At 43.9% G+C, this 13,273-nt stretch overlaps 1 protein-coding gene across 2 annotated transcripts in view; it reads right to left on the bottom strand.

The window, feature by feature from the left end:
* Positions 1 to 13,273, bottom strand: part of Csk (C-terminal Src kinase) — a 115,423-nt gene that overhangs the window by 32,353 nt on the left and 69,797 nt on the right. Inside the window, exon 1 of one of the 2 annotated variants that reach the window (XM_071591194.1) lies at positions 3,132 to 3,144. The exons of the other annotated variant lie outside the window; for it this stretch is intronic. The gene's annotated coding sequence lies outside the window, so the exon portion shown is untranslated. Of the gene's footprint in view, positions 1 to 3,131; positions 3,145 to 13,273 lie in introns of those variants that run through there. 2 annotated transcript variants of the gene reach the window in all.

Here is a 13,273-nt window from a genome sequence, read left to right as displayed (position 1 = left end):
ATTGACTTTCTCTGAAAAATATTATCTACAAATTTAAAGTTAAGGGTAGTCCACATGGGTACAAATATATGAGGCTGGGATTCATCGCTGATAAATTACAGGCAATTTTGGAGTACTGGCTTCAGATAGACAAAGATTATTAAAATCAGAGACACCTACTTCAATGATAACGTGCCCTACCTGCTGGTACCAGTAAAAGTATATGAGATAAAATTAAAATAATAGGTCCTGCACAATTATTGCCATCCAGTCAGGAATCCCTAGACCGACTTAATTCCATTCCTTAAGTGTCTCTCCAATACAGTCAATGATCGGCCTTCGCATCTTTTCGCTTTTGTGCTTACCATCCTTCCCAAGCACCCATTAGGCGTCCTCCCATTAGCACCGCCCTCCATGGCAAACTGCCGCGTTTCATCCGACTAATAGGCTCATCCCCCAGCCCAATCGGGGTCCCAGAATGGCTTCTACCGGTCTTCATAGAACTCGCAGGCCTTCGTGGAACCTTCTCTGTCACTCGATCCACCCCTCTCGCCCAACTTACGGCCAAGTGCCGAACCCTCGTGCGTCGCTCCCCCCCTCGTGCACAAACCTCGTCGCCACGCCCCTCTCCACGTTCGCTTACAAGTGCACTCCATTCATGTCGCCGAGAAGTGCGCTTCTGCTACGAGCGAAGTCTTATGGCAAAAGGGCTTAACAGAAACGACCCGAAGTTCTAGCAGCACTACACTGTTAACGGAGACACACACGAACTAGTAACACGTAGAATGAGATCTTACCTAGGAATTGGTACATAAATGTGTACATAAGATATATATATACTACATGTGTGTGAAAATATATATATATATATATTTGTGTGTATATACACACACACACGTATATATGTTAATCTATGTGCGGGTCGCGGTAGACCAGGGGGTAGAGCGTTGGTCTACTGACCGGAGGGTCCCAGGTTCGATTACCGGGCAAGCCACTCTGGACACCTGCAGCTCCACCCAAGCTATGTGATTTCTCGGGTACCAGATCTTCCTGGGAAACCATGACCGGCACAGGGAAAGGAACTGGCCCACCTACCCTGATGTGTGAATTTCACACGTCGTCGGGCTTAATACGGGGTGAACTCTACCATCGTCTATCAAACCGACCTTCGGGTTTATTACTATTTTTATGGGTTATACAGTAACCAACCCGAATGCATGAGGGGCGCCAAACATTTCTACACCTAGACTAACGTGCAATGATTATAGTTGATGCATTCTGTTCTTTTTAGTCGCTGCATTATGATGAGTTCTCTTAAGTTTATTTACGCCGGACTAGAAAAGACCAACTATGCAACTTAAATAAAAAATGCCTAACATGCATGTATGTATTTTATACTACACATACTTAATGATTATAGATGAAATTTAGAACAGACTGTACTGCGGCAAGGTGCATATACAATGAGAGGGAGAAGCTTTTTACCAATTGCCATTTTAACATACTATTATTGGGTTGTCTCCCGTTTAAAATCGGTTTTGGTGGAACACAAGACTGAAAAACCCTACGTTTCTACGTCCCGCCTAACAAGACAACCTGATTTGACTACACTACAGTAATACAACACAAAAGTAACACTTCAGTATACTCGTCTCCAATTGCACATGCATTCTACCTACATTCCGTCCAACATGCCTGGCGTTTTCCTTCCCCTACCTTGCTTGCCTATCCTCTTCCCCTTTATCAAAGTCTTTAACATCCTATCCCCAAACAAAATGCTTTCCATCCACCTTTCCTGCCTCCATTGGACTTCGGCCAACAAATCGCTATCCACCCCATTACGCGTGCCTCTCCCTTTCCTGAACACAAACCGATCATCCCCAAAGTAAGCAAACATCATTTTTCTTACTTTCCTTCCACAGATTGATGATTCTAAGTACCACTTAGGTCCGATCGAAATCAAATCTATTGTTCTATAGTCCTAACATAAGGCTGACTATCCCATTTTTGGATTACGTACTTACAATCTGACGAAATCTTCTAGCCAATTTCCTCCCTCACAAATACTGCCAATTAGTCCATAAAAATCTTCCTCCCACCTTTTTCTAAACCTAAATGAAGTTCCGCGGGAATGTTATCCACCCCCACCGCCTTGTTTGATTTTAACTCCTTTAATACCATTTCTATCTCCGTTTCAAGGTCTACAGCTACGCTATCCTCATCAACGGCATTTTCTCTTGTAATGTCTAAACTTGCCGGCCTTATGTCTTTACCACATAAATCCTCCACGTATTCTTTCCATCTCTCATGAAATTTTCCTTGTTTAATTAAAACTTTGAGCCCGAATTTACCCTCTTTACTCCCCAACAGTATTTTCACCTTCCAGAACCCTGCACCTATGTCACCCTTCCTTTGTTCACTCTTCATCTTCTTCCACTGCGCCATCCACCACGCTTCTTTCGCACTATTACTTTACCGCCTCACTCAGTTTATTGTTTATAGTTTTAATATAGGGCTTACAAAATACGAGTACAAATAACTACGAATCCAAAAATATAATAAGGGGAAATGTAATGACACCACGATCAAGGATTACGAAAGAAACTAAGCGGAGTAAAACAGGTAATGATGCTAGAGAAAAATTCATGGACTGATATGACTGCAATAATTAGACATTGATATTAAAATAGATTTGTTAGAACCGATTCCAATGACATTATACGAACCCGGAGAAAACACCACACGTTTACGCTTTCAAAAGTGTAACATCATAGTTAACGGTATCATTGGGTTTCGAAGAGCGTTTCAAGGTCTGTTCGGAATATCGAAAGAACGGACGAATATATCGGGGGATTGTCCCGGGGGATTCGAAAGAGCCCCCAAAACGAGTACGACAATGAAGAGTGTCACGCCAGCATTATTCACGACACAAATTGAAGCAATCGTTGTAATTGTCCACCGATTCGTTCTGGTTTGTGTGTGCTCAGCACTGAGAAAGGGGCCTTTGCTCTTATTTTTAAATTAAGCTCAAATACAATTTTCCGGGATAACCAACCTCCTTGATCTTACTGAGTCTTTCCAGAAAAATACAATTTGAAGAGATGAAATAATCAACGAAGGTAATGCATCGGGTTTTCAAATGTTGCATTTACCTGCATGGATTTCCCTGCCTAGGATTTCCTGAAACAGTTTTAGATTTTTCCGACTCTCACAGGTTTTCTCCACGTTCTTGTCTTGCAGTATCTTTAAATGACACCTGACGACCCCCAGATTACAGCAGATACAAGCTGAAGATGGCAGTGATACGAGGATTCAATTGAGGAATCTCGACGGCGAGGACAAGATTTGGAGTGGCAGGGTTTCCCACGGGCGTACCCCTGCGATCCCAGCTCGAGCGTAACCCATCCTCCGCCGGGACGGACTTTCAAACTTCTCCGGCGCCTCGAATGGAAAGCAGGCAAATGCCAACAGCCGACCGACGCAATAATGATTTCGATAAGGGAGAACGGTGGGTTCGGATTCCCGATTTTTAAGAAAGCAACACATGCAATCGACCCATTTGTAAGTCGAATGAAATTGTATCCAGGAAGATTTTGCCTTATGTACGTCCACTCTAAACGGAAGAAAAGAAGTTGCCGTTTAACTGACATATTTCGCGATTTATCAGAATGTTACGCTAACCTCCAGGAACTCAAGGGTCAGACATGACGCGTGCAAGGGGTTTCTTTAAAACTATCTCCGTGGGGGAAGAAATAATGCTTCCTATCTGCACAAACGCTTATTTTAGCGGGCGATTTTTGGATGTATTTATTTCGCACACAACGCCTGCGACGAAACTACACGTATTCTCATGAAACAGCTCCAAGCTCCGTTGCCCGTACCGGTTATCCTTTCTTTCCGTGGAATTCCGCCAAGTGAAGAATCGCTCTCTCGGGCGAGAGTGGGCCACGGGTCACTTCGCGGCCTACGTAGCAAAACATGGCACGCACTCCCTCCCCAACCGCTTTCTCCGGAGCAAACAACACTTTCACCACCCGGCCCCCTCTGCAGGCTACACGGGGGAGAAGACCGTTTAAGCGGGGGCGGAGGGAGATGCCCAAACAAACCTCCGAGAAATGCGAACGGCGTTCATCCGACTGAGATCACTCATCACCACTCCTCGTAAAATGCTCGCGCGTTAATATCCGAGGCGATTCCTCGAGCAGTGTTAATGAAGTGAGAACGGTTCATAACGGCTCTTATACGTAGCATTTAAACTGCTAGTTAAGATATTAAAAGAAAGTACGTATTTGGCTACACTGAATAGGGTATAGTATTTTGAATATAATTTGGATGAAGAAAGCACTCGGAAAAGTTAACAACAAATCACCCAACTTCTAGGATTTTTACAAAACTATTTAAGAAAACATTCCTTATTTATATTCACAAAAACTACCATCTAAAGGTATATGAGTCGGGTTATAAATAGCCGCCAACTGCAAAGGGTACGATTTACGTCCCAATGATTATTTTTTCTCATTTTCCATTATAATGCGAATATATATTTTGTTCATGCAAGGAGTGGCTCCAGAGAGATTTTATTTTTCGTCAGAGGAAGATCAACCATGAAAGTGACACGGTGCCGGTGTCCTCGACCCAAGTCCATTTCAACCCGCGCCTTCGTAAGCCAGCCGCCCACTTGACCACCACGCTCGCCGCGCCCTCGTATGCGCTGACGGGAACGAATCTCAGGGGAGAATCAATTGCTCATTCACTGGGCATAGAATTCTGCTGACTGACTGCCCTTTCAAAAGCACGGATGGAAGCCGTAAACCGCAGATTTTACTACTATTGCAAAAAAGAAGAAAAAAATGCCCAGTACATTAGAATACACAAACTAGAACGTTTTTTTTCATTATGATTTCAAAATTAACGCAACAAGTGCTTCTTATGATTTTTAACCCCTTGAATTCCGCTGGAGAAAATAAAATCCACGCGATTTCGTGCGAACCTGGGCCCTGAGTTGTCGGTGATTTTTCACAGCAGGAATATTTAAAGAGGATCGGGATGGTACGGTGGCAAACGTACTTGCTTCCCATCAGAGGGTCCGGGTTCGAATACCGGGTGCGGCAGATATTTTACAGTGGTATTGTAGTACTTTGTGGAGAGCACTTGGAGTGAGCATGCCGTCCGCCAGATGGGACATTTGACTGAGGACCCCTTGGCGCCTTTAGTTTAGAGTAGGCTAATGCCGACTCCGGGTTTCTCTTTACCCTTCATTCTTTCTTGTCCACCCAAAAAGGCGGAAATGACCTTACTTGTTGGTCGCCTCCCCTATAAACTAATTCTACTACTACGAATATTTTAAATTTAAAATGTGATGAATCCAAATCTAATTCACACATCAAGTTCATACAAATTTAAATGAATATTGAATTTCACACTCGCTCTGCAATTTGTTCGCATAATGTTACGTGTTTCTCGAGAGTTTGCAACTTAAAAAACTACATTTTTGCCGGAATTTTATGTTAAACTACGAGCTACTAAATTTCATAGAGATATAACACGCGACGTGTATTTTGAGAGCACGTATGGCACAAGGTAAACCTCTCAATTGTACGAAAGGCATTTCGTGGACTTTCGGCCGCGAGATTCAGTCCCTGCCAATCGGAGGATGAACTTAGCGAGGCCAAGCGAACCGAGTTCCCCCATGAAACGACAATGCACTCTGATTACCTCCGTGCGGGCAGGGGGGGGTGGTCAGGGGGTGGGGGTGGGACGGATGGGAGCGTGAATGCACCCGGCGTGTGCTCGACCCACCTTCAAAGGGACCTCAGACAAGTGAGAAACATCCGACCTTCAAACGAATCAAGGTCTCCCACGTTCCATACGTACTAAACCCGGTAATAGGGCAATAAAAAGTAATAAATTTCGTTTTTGATGCAGCAATAACCTTTTTTAACGACATATCTAAATTTAAATACATTTATGCATGCTGAAGGGCGCGTGGGAGCGAAAGCGTTATCGCTAAGGCAACCATGACCACGCTATCGAGCGTGGTATTACTTCGAGCGAATAAGTCGATGCTGGAGGCCCGCAATCGCGGTGTCTAGTAACTACTCGAGGAGGAAAAAATAGTGCAACCATTGAATATTAGAGAACGTTCAAAAACTAAGGATGGTGGAATATGATGAATGCCACTTCAATAATTCCATTAGGAACACTTTCATAGGTCTCGATTTTTAATCTTTAACATTCAAATGAACAGTTAACTTCTTTGAAATAGAGTTAATCGACAATAATCCGAACAATCTCCATTTACTAGCGAACAAACCGACTGAATTATTTCACCGCCAGGAAGTCGAATTCCCTTTTAAAATATTATTAATTACAACAAATGTTATAATAGGAAATTAGAATTTTAACAAAAGAGAGCATACGATGAATTATCTGTTAATTTCAAATCACAAAATTACAATCTCAACTATTTACAGCAGAAAACGAAATATAACGGTGGCACTTTTTGAATGTTGAAGTCAGTCATGTAAGTTGAATCATCAAACGCCATACATATTAAGCATAAAGCCTAATACATACATGGCGTAATCCCATTCATAATTCAGCCACATAATAATATTTCCCTCGAGGAAAGCTCTTTCCTTCACGTCAAGTACGCAGTCCACTGTTCATCATTCCGGAGCGCTTCGAAGGGTTCTGTGGTCAATGGGTCAATTCACACTCTACTGACTTGACAAGCATGATATATAGCTAATTCCCTACATCTCTGAGATTAATATCTTTAAACTTAATAAGCACAAACGATCGTTCATCAATGGACTTGTAAGGGCTGTACCAGTAGACAAGTGTTAAGCACATTAGTTATGAATACCAGCGAAAATTAACTATGGGTCATTCTCATTCGAACTGAAACGGTAGAGAGGGCTTTGCCATATTCCCCATTACAAACATCCATCGACCGGTTTCAAAGACACTCTTAAAACATACGCATTCACTGTACCCTTCCGACTCGAACCCGCATCCATCAATACGCTGAACAGCGAAGGTGAGGATGATAAGTATGACAGCATGTGAGCGGGCCCAGGGCGCGGGTCGATTCGCTTCATCAACCGTGGAGGGGGTGGGGGCGGCAAGGGCACGTACGCACGGACGAGGCGTTAACAAGAGAGGGAAGAGTCATAGAGGCGAAATATGGAGCAGCAAAAGAAAAGGAAACGCGACTGCAGGGAGGCCCAACTCCCGAAGGAACCGGCCTTCTCAATGAAACGATTCCCTTAGCACCGCCCGGATCCATAACTGACGGCCCGTCGGCTTTGCTCAGCCCTCCTATAAATAGAAGTAAACAGAAGGAGATGATGGGGGATTGGGGGGGGAGGGTGGTTGCGAGGGGACCGCCGACGGAGCTCCTCCTTGCCCGAGGGGCCTCACCGCAATGGCTTCGCCGAGGTGGCGGCCGTGGAGACGGGACGACATGCGCTGCCGCATTCACGACCGCCGCCGACGTACAGCTTCGCGACCGGAAATCGCGCGCCGTGACTCGAATGACATGAAACGACCCCACAGCCCCCTCATCCCCCCGCGGAGGCTTCGGAGAGGGGGGCAGGGGACGGGGGAGACCTCGAGGGTGGACTTGACCAATGGCCTTCTTTCGTAACGACACGTGGTATGGCGACAATTGAAACTCGAGGACATCTTCCCTCCCGAGAGACTGGCAGCGACGACGTATCCCTGGGTCGGATTGGCAGTTGCACGCTGGTGTGGGTGCGTCTCCCGCACCCACCCACTCACTCCCCCGTCAAACACTTGTACGACGCCCCCCCCCCAGGAAGGGGGATTCGGCCACGCACACGAACGCATTCCGAGGAGAGGGCGAGGATGCGAGCTTGAAGCTCAGCATGAGTGACACTGATGGCTCTCAAGATATATTCATTCAACTCCCCAAATGTGCCCTCATTCTCTAGATGACTTCGTTGCTTGTGTAGTTTTCATCAGTCTCAATATAATTTGCAAAATGAATCCTGAGAGTGAGTCCCAGAGACTGTAATCGCATCGCCAAAACCGTGAAAGGTCAATCAATAATGATAGGGTTAATTTATCGTCATATTCCATGCGTGATTCTTCATCCGTTACCTAAGACCCTCAACTTTTCCTTTTACACTGTGGAAAGAGACGAAACGTCGATGGCGGAATTTCATTTGCTTCTACGCCCTAGTGTAAGTGATATGCCTCGAATCACATCCCCCTATTCAGAAATAAAATGTTAAACGTGTAATTGTATAAGAACACCGGATATTTAAATAAATGACGTATAAATGAATCAGTGGGTATAAAAAACATGAAGCCATAAACACAGTAATCAACCCGAAGGTCGGTTTGATAGGTGATGGTAGGGTTCACCCAATACTTCGACCGACAGCGTGTGAAACGCACACATCATGGTAGGGGAGCCAGAACCTTTTTCTGTGACGTCTAGGGTTTCCCAGGAAATTCTGGTACCTGAAAAATCACGCAGCTCTGAAGAACCAACCGTTCTCCATCACTGCTCGTGGCACCCATGCCAGGGAGAAACGTACACATCAGGATTATGATAATCTGATGATGACACTACCTTTGCCACTTAGAAATTCCCATGATAAAATGTTTATTTCCCTAGGGAAGATGACACGCCTTCCTACTCTGGCTTGTCTTAGCAAAATCAAATGAACGGGGATATCCTTTGCCTTTATTAAAAGATGTCAAATAACACTTGATATAATTCCATTTTATTAAGTGACAGCTTAGGAACCGCTGAAATGTTCATTCGCAGGCACCAGATGTGGAATGGGCACATCGTCTGACTTCGATTCGAAACAGGGTTAGCACACGAAGGACGTTTGGACATGAAAGATTAGATGAGATGCATACACCATCCGATATGCACTATAAAACCCTTCAATTGTGGGTCGCGGCAGTCCAGTCGTAGAGCGTTGGAATATTGACCGGAGCGCCCGGGTTCGATTACCGGGCAAGCCCCTCCGGGCACCTGCAGCTCCACCCAAGCTATGTGATTTTTCGGGTACCAGATCTTCCTGGGAAACCCTAACTGGCACAGGGAAAGGATGAAAGGAATTTCACACGCAGTCGGGCTAAACTAGTACTGGGTGAACTCTATCATCACCTACCAAACTCGACCTTCGGGTTGATTACAGTGTATGCGTGTGACCCCTCAATTCCGCTTGGACGATATCTAAATAAACTATTGACAATAACAATATTTTAGCTGGCTCGATGCAGTCTTTTCAAGTCATCATAAACGAGTTTTCTTGAAATTAGTGGCCGAAATATAGAGGAAATGGATATCATATACTCCGATGGACATCAGGTTTATTAATTCACAAAAGACAGTAGTTAATATAAAGAAATTCTACATAACCCACGGGTCAATTTTTCCCATTGAAATGACAAAAAAAAAGGAAAAAGTATGAAAGTTGACTTGGTAGTAACGTACGACTTTCGCTGATCCGCAAGGTTGTGCGACGTAAAAGGTGAAAACTACAACCCAGATTTGACAAATTGGAGAAGCATTTCCGAATTGACAAATTGGAGAAGCATTTCCGAATTGACAAATTGGAGAAGCATTTCCGAAGTCTGCACGTAAACAATGAACTTCACTCATCGTCTTATTTACAGTCATTCACGAATTCAAAGAACTGCGGGAGATAATAACTTTAACGGAGTCATCCGCTAATATGCATTAAAATGCACTAATTTCAAAGAGTAAAAATCATTCCGTTTGACCGGGATTCAAACGAGGGCCCCTAGATATCCGGCCGAGTTCTTTAGCCAGTTAAGCTACCGATGCATCATCTTAATGGACGAGGTAGCTTCAAAATGGCCAGCAGAGCAAAAGATTCCGATATTTTTTTATCGATGACCCTGCATTAGACACAAAAGGATTTCGTGCACATTCTCATTGCATCATCTAAAGGAAACAAAGCTCTATCTGGAATACTGAATAATTGAGAAAATGGAAGTCTTTTAAATTCATATTCATTGATAAAGACACATACCCCTATTAAATCCGCAAATCTGAAATGCTAGACCAAACAATTTTGTTGATAATGTTACTTCCACGGATTTTCTCGGTAGCAATCGGTCCTGGAGAATATTGTAGGAATTTGAATTTAATGCTAAGCAATTAAAACTATAATATGCTTCCTCTAATTCATGACTCCCCCCCCCCCAATGCACTCGCAACGCACAGTTCGAGCTAGTCTGGGACAATACGGTCGGAATCCAAGAGTTAACAGCAGGACCAAAGTAAAAGTCGACTCATACCACTGCTGCCAATTCAGATGAGACAAATGATGAGCCATTTCAACGAAATTTGGGTCTATTCAGCCAAGATGGCAAGACCATCGGCAGAGCAGGCAGAGTGTTCTACAAAAGAACGCATTGAAATCTCCAAGAGGCTAGCTAGAGCAGGAGAGGATGCAGTTCTCTCGCGATAGTGAGTGATCTGGGCAGTGGAGCGCTGGAGGTGGGGGAGGGAGAAGTGAAGGAGAGTGGGAGTGAGGGAAGGGATGGGGGTCGGAGGACGTTCACAAAATGAGCGAACTGCGCAAATACTTCTTCGCGCTCCTCCAACGCTGAGTTAGAGGTGAGTCACGTACGCGGCCGCCGGCAGGGCGTGACGGCACAAGCACGCGTTTTAGGAGCGAGGCAGTGGGGCGCACTCTCGCGCCAGCAGCGACGGCCCCGCGACTCGGTCCGCGCACCAGAAGAGGGACCGACTCGCCGGCGTAATGAGCAGCTTGTGGAGAGGGACTATTGTCTATCCACGATGGAAGGCGCACAGCGACGTAATCATCGATACATTTTGCTGCAAAAATACAAGTACGGGCGAGTTTGGTCATTGCGATCACCAAACTGATTTTCTAAGTTTAACTTACTGCCTGTATTTATTCAATGACTGAATAGAATATATTTCATCAGATTTAATTCACTTTGGTAGAAACCCGCGCTAAACTTTAATTAATACGTTTTTATATTGAATTTTCACCATACATTATCGCTGAAATGGCTGACCTAGCGGTGGCTGTGCCAATATGTATGGTGTTAAAAATAACATAAATACGTCATATCTCTGGTTTGGTACTATTTACGCATAATACCTTCCACATGATACCCTGCAAGCCACCGCTGAGGTGCGTGACAGGAGGAAACTGCTAGGCTAGAAGTAAAGGGGCATTTCCTTCCATACACGTGCACTTGCTGCATATGCCGATTATATTCTTAAAACCTTCAACCCACAACTCTTATGCTAATCATTCCCACAGTTGCCACAAGCGGCACCCTCCAAGAAGCTCCACCATTCCAATCAACATCTCCCTATTTCGGATACAACACACTCGACCTTTTTCGCCAACTTAGATTCTGTCCCGAAATTCTCTTCTCCGAATATTTTAAAGAAACTCGAGCGTTTCTCATGTTTCCCCGATTTTCCGACAGAGTGACCACCATGCAATTACGATTCTTGTCAACCGCGAAGGGACAGCCTTAAATGGATGGCTTCCACGCCATTACCTCTCCAATACTGTACAATCGTCTAGGAGTGAGAATCTTGCTTTGGCCTTCGGGAGTGAGGCCGCACTGGGCCCCCAGTTTAATGTCCCAGCACGGCTTGTCTCTCGACCATTTACGCCACACTAGGGCGCGCCACTTTCGTACTTGGGAGAGGGAAAGAGCCGCCGAGGACACAGCGCAACAGAAACGTCAACTGTCGTCAACCGAAATCTAAAAATTCACCTTTGCGAATATATTCTATTGTTTCAGGCTTCACTTCGTGGAAGTATTTAATATCCATACTAAAAAGAAAGACTCGTACTTTTCCACAGATTTCACAAATCTGTGGAAAAGTACGAGTCTTTCTTTTTAGTATGGATAAAAAATCACCATTTATTTTCATGATTTTTCTCATTTCGTTTCATATTTTCGTCGATGCCCTATATTTCAAAAACTATTCTAATGCCCGCATTCCTTAGACCGTCTAATTATGAGGTTGAAGGTACTAATTCGACGGGCTGACATCTTACTCCGAGGTAGGAAGGCCTAAAGTCGATCTTCAGCGCAATACACACGTCGAAGGTAAATGTTCTCCACTTTTTAATTTGACTACAACACCCATTGGAATCATAATCTCGGAATAAAAGTTACCTTTCAAACGGAAAGGCAAAATTTTCGATTGGTGGCTTTCAATGGCACACATTTTGCGTGGTTCTCGCGATCACCACGGCGCATCAACACAAGGTCCAGAATTTCTTCTACGGCGTCGCTGAGACCCAACAAAGAATCTTTTTTTCTGCCGTCAAAGTTCACGTGGAGGAACAAAGAAAAAATTGCAGATAACTAATGCAAACCTTTGACTGCCTAGAATATGAAATGTTGATAAATGAAAATGACCCGAGAATTTAAATGTTTTGTTTTACACGATGGTATTTAAGGACTTGCATTAAAATGATTACTAAGTTTCTTCAACTTACATTTTTTTTTTAAATTTCACTCACTCAATTCGAGATAATAGTTAACGCCAACATTCTCGCGATGTGGAGTCTTTTATTCACCGCACTGAACAACCTACTAGCGTCAAATTGACAATTATTAGTAACCGCTAATCAGTAATGACAGATATTTTCCCGCATCAATTTATTTCTTATTTCCCATAATACCCTTAAATTTTCTACCGACATATGTAATTTCATTGATGCCTCGGACAATCGATGGGAGACTCAAATTTAAAACCTTCGGTTTAGTCTCGGGATGTCATTCATGTCCGCCAATAACTGGTACAATCTTGACAGTCGTGAAAGCTTATAAACAAGTCGCAACTGCGCGTCATGGGACCTCAACTGCTTGGTTTCGAGATAGACGCTTCTTAATTTCACTTATTTTCCGAATTATCGGGGATCTGCAATCGATTTCCAGAGTCAACAAACCGTTTTCCAAGATTATCTTAAAATAATATTTTTAATGATCCATGAGAGTACTCATCTCACGTTCAAGAAAATGTTACTAAAAGAAGAGAGGCAGTATCATTAATACAAGTTGACGGCATAATATGACAGCGATATCTGACAAATGAGGATATTTCGTGAATAGAAAGCTATTTAAATGGTTTTATACCCACGGGCTATAACTTTCCGTTGAAACAGGGGAAATATCACTCCCAGATTTAATGACGGTACCACCACCCCATGCTCTCTGATGTTGACGCGGTGGAAGACCTAGAGCGTTTTGATGGCTCCTACAAATGTACTGA

Source organism: Hetaerina americana, unplaced genomic scaffold (genome assembly GCF_022747635.1).
Source record: "Hetaerina americana unplaced genomic scaffold, ioHetAmer1.1.p SCAF_43, whole genome shotgun sequence".
Taxonomy (NCBI): Eukaryota; Metazoa; Arthropoda; class Insecta; order Odonata; family Calopterygidae; genus Hetaerina; species Hetaerina americana.
Note: the sequence above shows the minus strand (reverse complement) of the source record. Positions and strands in the feature narration are given on the sequence as shown.